This window comes from Hyla sarda, unplaced genomic scaffold, assembly GCF_029499605.1.
Source record: "Hyla sarda isolate aHylSar1 unplaced genomic scaffold, aHylSar1.hap1 scaffold_2293, whole genome shotgun sequence".
NCBI lineage: Eukaryota > Metazoa > Chordata > Amphibia > Anura > Hylidae > Hyla > Hyla sarda.
The window spans coordinates 36,955-44,522 of NW_026608973.1; the positions used below are offsets into that span (position 1 = coordinate 36,955).

Consider the following 7,568-nt stretch of genomic DNA (forward strand, 5'->3'; position numbering starts at 1 on the left):
CTACTTTCATTGCTACCTGCTTGCTGGCTAGCCAGCTAGCCAGCCCTGTGGGCCTTGCTGCTGCTGCAGCCAAAAAACAAAAGGTGGTGCTGCTGCTGCTTCTGCTGCTTCTGCTTCTGCTTGTGTCTGGCCCCTGTTGGAGCGTCCAGGCACAGGACTTCTGCTGCTGCTGACTAAATGGCCTCCTTAATTGGATCATTTGAGTAGCCAGCACACCTGTGCAGGTAGGGCATGACATGATAGGCAGCTGCCTTGATAGCGGGTGGGTGCTGAATGTTCCTAATTGACAAAATAAGATTAATGCTTATGAAGAAATATAAAATCTCATCCCTTCCCCAATATCGCGCCACACCCCTACCCCTTAATTCCCTGGTTGAACGTGATGGACATATGTCTTTTTTCGACCGTACTAACTATGTAACTATGTAACATAACATGGGGGGGGGGGGGGGGGGGGTCTCCTGGCTGTTCACACAGGTGTGTCATTGCTGTACATTGACCATGCATTGCTTCTGTGGTATTGCAAAGGCAAAGACAAATGCTTCCAGCCATCCATTGCACTAATGGATTGGTCATCAGCTGGCTGTCTATGTCCCGCATCAATATAGACCAAAGTACAGAGGGTTAGGCTATGCTATTGTGCACCTACCTGATGCATCAGAAGGTGCGAGGCCCTTGCTAAATTCTGTGCACAGACTTTGAGATCTATGCTTTAGACTGTATCTAAACCTGCTCCAACATGGACTGACATTCTGGCCTACTTTCAGCCGATGCGACTTGTCTGTCGCTGAACAGTCGCTTTTTATGTATTCAGCACCTATGTATAATGTTGTAAAAATGCTCTAGAAGCTAAAGTCGCAGAAATGTCACACATATTTGGCCTGCAACTTTCTGTGCGACAAATTCAGACAGGAAAAATCAGTATAAATCCTTAGAAAATTATCCCCCAGTGTCTCCATCTGCTGGCGGTATTGAATAAGCATTGCTGCACTGATGGGGTATGCATTAGACGAAAAAAAAGAAGAAAAAGAAGAATAATACGCCCAGAAAAGAGGCGAAAAGGAGAAAAACGTAAAAAAACGTGAAAAAAAAGTAAGAGGAAGAGAAGGGAAAAAAAGGTGGAAATGGGTTTAAAAGTGATTTCGGCGGAGAAATATATATATATATATATATATATATATATATATATATATATGCGCACACACACACATAGATATAAACGTATTCTCCGTTGAGATATTGCAGCCGCTGCTGTGTCCAGGCCCAGGAGCCTTAGCACTGTGCTGTGATGTCACTCAATACCACTGACATCACTAGGTGTAAACAACATCTCTCCTTTGCTGTGTATGTGACTATGGAGCTGTTTGGTGATGTCGTCTATTACGGCCTTCATAGAAGCAACAGGAGATTGTTGCATCCATCTTGAACCCTCAGAACTACAGTGCTATGATGTCACTCACTTCCACAGGCCTTGCAGAGTGTAAACAACAACAACCCAGCTTTGTTGTGTATGTAACCATAGGGATTTGTGATGTCACCTAGAACCTTCACAGCAGCGACAGCTTTATGAGGAGCATCAGCACTGCTCTGCCTGAGCAGAACCATCACCGCCATAGGTTGTCAAATAACCCGGATTTAACCCACACAGGTAAGTCCAATGGGGTGCAGGCATGTCCTCTATGCTTACAGCTTCCCGTGGGTGTTGGTTTGATACCGTTTGGGGACAGCCAAGGAGGCATCTGCAGGCAACAAAGGTAGGTGTGTGCTTGTGTGTGTGTTTCCTATGCAGATCCTAAGCCCAGTGTCACATGCAAGTAGGAGGAGTAAGAAGGGTTCCTGGCAAATCCGGGTTATGGATTGCATTTAAAAAGGCCCCGTGGGAGTGCAATGGGCCCCTGTCTTGCTGCTTAGCAATAATGGTATGGGTTTAGGTTCTGCTGTGTGTACTGGTGGTTGACTGCCCCCCAGCCCAGAGTGTGCATGGAAAATTGTCTGGCAGCCTCCCTGACAGCAAGCAGTGATAGTGCCCATGAAGGGGACCTTGTTGGGCCCGCCCCTTTCACGGTTATCGCTTCTCGGCCTTTTGGCTAAGATCAAGTGTAGTATCTGTTCTTATCAGTTTAATATCTGATACGTCCCCTATCTGGGGACCATATATTAAATGGATTTTTGAGAACGGGGGCCGATTTCGAAGCTTGCTTCCGTCGCCCTATGCATTGACCCGATATGGCAGTATCTTCGGGTACAGTGCACCACCCCCTTACAGGGTTAAAAAGAAAGATTCCTACTTTCATTGCTACCTGCTTGCTGGCTAGCCAGCTAGCCAGCCCTGTGGGCCTTGCTGCTGCTGCAGCCAAAAAACAAAAGGTGGTGCTGCTGCTGCTTCTGCTGCTTCTGCTTCTGCTTGTGTCTGGCCCCTGTTGGAGCGTCCAGGCACAGGACTTCTGCTGCTGCTGACTAAATGGCCTCCTTAATTGGATCATTTGAGTAGCCAGCACACCTGTGCAGGTAGGGCATGACATGATAGGCAGCTGCCTTGATAGCGGGTGGGTGCTGAATGTTCCTAATTGACAAAATAAGATTAATGCTTATGAAGAAATATAAAATCTCATCCCTTCCCCAATATCGCGCCACACCCCTACCCCTTAATTCCCTGGTTGAACGTGATGGACATATGTCTTTTTTCGACCGTACTAACTATGTAACTATGTAACATAACATGGGGGGGGGGGGGGGGGGGGGTCTCCTGGCTGTTCACACAGGTGTGTCATTGCTGTACATTGACCATGCATTGCTTCTGTGGTATTGCAAAGGCAAAGACAAATGCTTCCAGCCATCCATTGCACTAATGGATTGGTCATCAGCTGGCTGTCTATGTCCCGCATCAATATAGACCAAAGTACAGAGGGTTAGGCTATGCTATTGTGCACCTACCTGATGCATCAGAAGGTGCGAGGCCCTTGCTAAATTCTGTGCACAGACTTTGAGATCTATGCTTTAGACTGTATCTAAACCTGCTCCAACATGGACTGACATTCTGGCCTACTTTCAGCCGATGCGACTTGTCTGTCGCTGAACAGTCGCTTTTTATGTATTCAGCACCTATGTATAATGTTGTAAAAATGCTCTAGAAGCTAAAGTCGCAGAAATGTCACACATATTTGGCCTGCAACTTTCTGTGCGACAAATTCAGACAGGAAAAATCAGTATAAATCCTTAGAAAATTATCCCCCAGTGTCTCCATCTGCTGGCGGTATTGAATAAGCATTGCTGCACTGATGGGGTATGCATTAGACGAAAAAAAAGAAGAAAAAGAAGAATAATACGCCCAGAAAAGAGGCGAAAAGGAGAAAAACGTAAAAAAACTTGAAAAAAAAGTAAGAGGAAGAGAAGGGAAAAAAAGGTGGAAATGGGTTTAAAAGTGATTTCGGCGGAGAAATATATATATATATATATATATATATATATATATATATATATATATGCGCACACACACACATAGATATAAACGTATTCTCCGTTGAGATATTGCAGCCGCTGCTGTGTCCAGGCCCAGGAGCCTTAGCACTGTGCTGTGATGTCACTCAATACCACTGACATCACTAGGTGTAAACAACATCTCTCCTTTGCTGTGTATGTGACTATGGAGCTGTTTGGTGATGTCGTCTATTACGGCCTTCATAGAAGCAACAGGAGATTGTTGCATCCATCTTGAACCCTCAGAACTACAGTGCTATGATGTCACTCACTTCCACAGGCCTTGCAGAGTGTAAACAACAACAACCCAGCTTTGTTGTGTATGTAACCATAGGGATTTGTGATGTCACCTAGAACCTTCACAGCAGCGACAGCTTTATGAGGAGCATCAGCACTGCTCTGCCTGAGCAGAACCATCACCGCCATAGGTTGTCAAATAACCCGGATTTAACCCACACAGGTAAGTCCAATGGGGTGCAGGCATGTCCTCTATGCTTACAGCTTCCCGTGGGTGTTGGTTTGATACCGTTTGGGGACAGCCAAGGAGGCATCTGCAGGCAACAAAGGTAGGTGTGTGCTTGTGTGTGTGTTTCCTATGCAGATCCTAAGCCCAGTGTCACATGCAAGTAGGAGGAGTAAGAAGGGTTCCTGGCAAATCCGGGTTATGGATTGCATTTAAAAAGGCCCCGTGGGAGTGCAATGGGCCCCTGTCTTGCTGCTTAGCAATAATGGTATGGGTTTAGGTTCTGCTGTGTGTACTGGTGGTTGACTGCCCCCCAGCCCAGAGTGTGCATGGAAAATTGTCTGGCAGCCTCCCTGACAGCAAGCAGTGATAGTGCCCATGAAGGGGACCTTGTTGGGCCCGCCCCTTTCACGGTTATCGCTTCTCGGCCTTTTGGCTAAGATCAAGTGTAGTATCTGTTCTTATCAGTTTAATATCTGATACGTCCCCTATCTGGGGACCATATATTAAATGGATTTTTGAGAACGGGGGCCGATTTCGAAGCTTGCTTCCGTCGCCCTATGCATTGACCCGATATGGCAGTATCTTCGGGTACAGTGCACCACCCCCTTACAGGGTTAAAAAGAAAGATTCCTACTTTCATTGCTACCTGCTTGCTGGCTAGCCAGCTAGCCAGCCCTGTGGGCCTTGCTGCTGCTGCAGCCAAAAAACAAAAGGTGGTGCTGCTGCTGCTTCTGCTGCTTCTGCTTCTGCTTGTGTCTGGCCCCTGTTGGAGCGTCCAGGCACAGGACTTCTGCTGCTGCTGACTAAATGGCCTCCTTAATTGGATCATTTGAGTAGCCAGCACACCTGTGCAGGTAGGGCATGACATGATAGGCAGCTGCCTTGATAGCGGGTGGGTGCTGAATGTTCCTAATTGACAAAATAAGATTAATGCTTATGAAGAAATATAAAATCTCATCCCTTCCCCAATATCGCGCCACACCCCTACCCCTTAATTCCCTGGTTGAACGTGATGGACATATGTCTTTTTTCGACCGTACTAACTATGTAACTATGTAACATAACATGGGGGGGGGGGGTCTCCTGGCTGTTCACACAGGTGTGTCATTGCTGTACATTGACCATGCATTGCTTCTGTGGTATTGCAAAGGCAAAGACAAATGCTTCCAGCCATCCATTGCACTAATGGATTGGTCATCAGCTGGCTGTCTATGTCCCGCATCAATATAGACCAAAGTACAGAGGGTTAGGCTATGCTATTGTGCACCTACCTGATGCATCAGAAGGTGCGAGGCCCTTGCTAAATTCTGTGCACAGACTTTGAGATCTATGCTTTAGACTGTATCTAAACCTGCTCCAACATGGACTGACATTCTGGCCTACTTTCAGCCGATGCGACTTGTCTGTCGCTGAACAGTCGCTTTTTATGTATTCAGCACCTATGTATAATGTTGTAAAAATGCTCTAGAAGCTAAAGTCGCAGAAATGTCACACATATTTGGCCTGCAACTTTCTGTGCGACAAATTCAGACAGGAAAAATCAGTATAAATCCTTAGAAAATTATCCCCCAGTGTCTCCATCTGCTGGCGGTATTGAATAAGCATTGCTGCACTGATGGGGTATGCATTAGACGAAAAAAAAGAAGAAAAAGAAGAATAATACGCCCAGAAAAGAGGCGAAAAGGAGAAAAACGTAAAAAAACGTGAAAAAAAAGTAAGAGGAAGAGAAGGGAAAAAAAGGTGGAAATGGGTTTAAAAGTGATTTCGGCGGAGAAATATATATATATATATATATATATATATATATATATATGCGCACACACACACATAGATATAAACGTATTCTCCGTTGAGATATTGCAGCCGCTGCTGTGTCCAGGCCCAGGAGCCTTAGCACTGTGCTGTGATGTCACTCAATACCACTGACATCACTAGGTGTAAACAACATCTCTCCTTTGCTGTGTATGTGACTATGGAGCTGTTTGGTGATGTCGTCTATTACGGCCTTCATAGAAGCAACAGGAGATTGTTGCATCCATCTTGAACCCTCAGAACTACAGTGCTATGATGTCACTCACTTCCACAGGCCTTGCAGAGTGTAAACAACAACAACCCAGCTTTGTTGTGTATGTAACCATAGGGATTTGTGATGTCACCTAGAACCTTCACAGCAGCGACAGCTTTATGAGGAGCATCAGCACTGCTCTGCCTGAGCAGAACCATCACCGCCATAGGTTGTCAAATAACCCGGATTTAACCCACACAGGTAAGTCCAATGGGGTGCAGGCATGTCCTCTATGCTTACAGCTTCCCGTGGGTGTTGGTTTGATACCGTTTGGGGACAGCCAAGGAGGCATCTGCAGGCAACAAAGGTAGGTGTGTGCTTGTGTGTGTGTTTCCTATGCAGATCCTAAGCCCAGTGTCACATGCAAGTAGGAGGAGTAAGAAGGGTTCCTGGCAAATCCGGGTTATGGATTGCATTTAAAAAGGCCCCGTGGGAGTGCAATGGGCCCCTGTCTTGCTGCTTAGCAATAATGGTATGGGTTTAGGTTCTGCTGTGTGTACTGGTGGTTGACTGCCCCCCAGCCCAGAGTGTGCATGGAAAATTGTCTGGCAGCCTCCCTGACAGCAAGCAGTGATAGTGCCCATGAAGGGGACCTTGTTGGGCCCGCCCCTTTCACGGTTATCGCTTCTCGGCCTTTTGGCTAAGATCAAGTGTAGTATCTGTTCTTATCAGTTTAATATCTGATACGTCCCCTATCTGGGGACCATATATTAAATGGATTTTTGAGAACGGGGGCCGATTTCGAAGCTTGCTTCCGTCGCCCTATGCATTGACCCGATATGGCAGTATCTTCGGGTACAGTGCACCACCCCCTTACAGGGTTAAAAAGAAAGATTCCTACTTTCATTGCTACCTGCTTGCTGGCTAGCCAGCTAGCCAGCCCTGTGGGCCTTGCTGCTGCTGCAGCCAAAAAAACAAAAGGTGGTGCTGCTGCTGCTTCTGCTGCTTCTGCTTCTGCTTGTGTCTGGCCCCTGTTGGAGCGTCCAGGCACAGGACTTCTGCTGCTGCTGACTAAATGGCCTCCTTAATTGGATCATTTGAGTAGCCAGCACACCTGTGCAGGTAGGGCATGACATGATAGGCAGCTGCCTTGATAGCGGGTGGGTGCTGAATGTTCCTAATTGACAAAATAAGATTAATGCTTATGAAGAAATATAAAATCTCATCCCTTCCCCAATATCGCGCCACACCCCTACCCCTTAATTCCCTGGTTGAACGTGATGGACATATGTCTTTTTTCGACCGTACTAACTATGTAACTATGTAACATAACATGGGGGGGGGGGGGGGGGGTCTCCTGGCTGTTCACACAGGTGTGTCATTGCTGTACATTGACCATGCATTGCTTCTGTGGTATTGCAAAGGCAAAGACAAATGCTTCCAGCCATCCATTGCACTAATGGATTGGTCATCAGCTGGCTGTCTATGTCCCGCATCAATATAGACCAAAGTACAGAGGGTTAGGCTATGCTATTGTGCACCTACCTGATGCATCAGAAGGTGCGAGGCCCTTGCTAAATTCTGTGCACAGACTTTGAGATCTATGCTTTAGACTGTATC

The 7,568-nt window shown here is 46.5% G+C and overlaps 3 non-coding genes across 3 annotated transcripts; all 3 read left to right on the forward strand.

The window, feature by feature from the left end:
* Nucleotides 1-2,067: 2,067 nt before the first annotated feature.
* LOC130321993 (U2 spliceosomal RNA) lies at nt 2,068-2,258 on the forward strand. The gene has a single exon (XR_008867605.1). It is a non-coding gene; the product is annotated as a U2 spliceosomal RNA (small nuclear RNA).
* Nucleotides 2,259-4,356: 2,098 nt separating this feature from the next.
* On the forward strand, nt 4,357-4,547 carry LOC130321994 (U2 spliceosomal RNA). Its single transcript, XR_008867606.1, has one exon. It is a non-coding gene; the product is annotated as a U2 spliceosomal RNA (small nuclear RNA).
* A 2,081-nt stretch (nt 4,548-6,628) lies between these two features.
* Nucleotides 6,629-6,819, forward strand: LOC130321997 (U2 spliceosomal RNA). Its single transcript, XR_008867608.1, has one exon. It is a non-coding gene; the product is annotated as a U2 spliceosomal RNA (small nuclear RNA).
* Nucleotides 6,820-7,568: the final 749 nt, after the last annotated feature.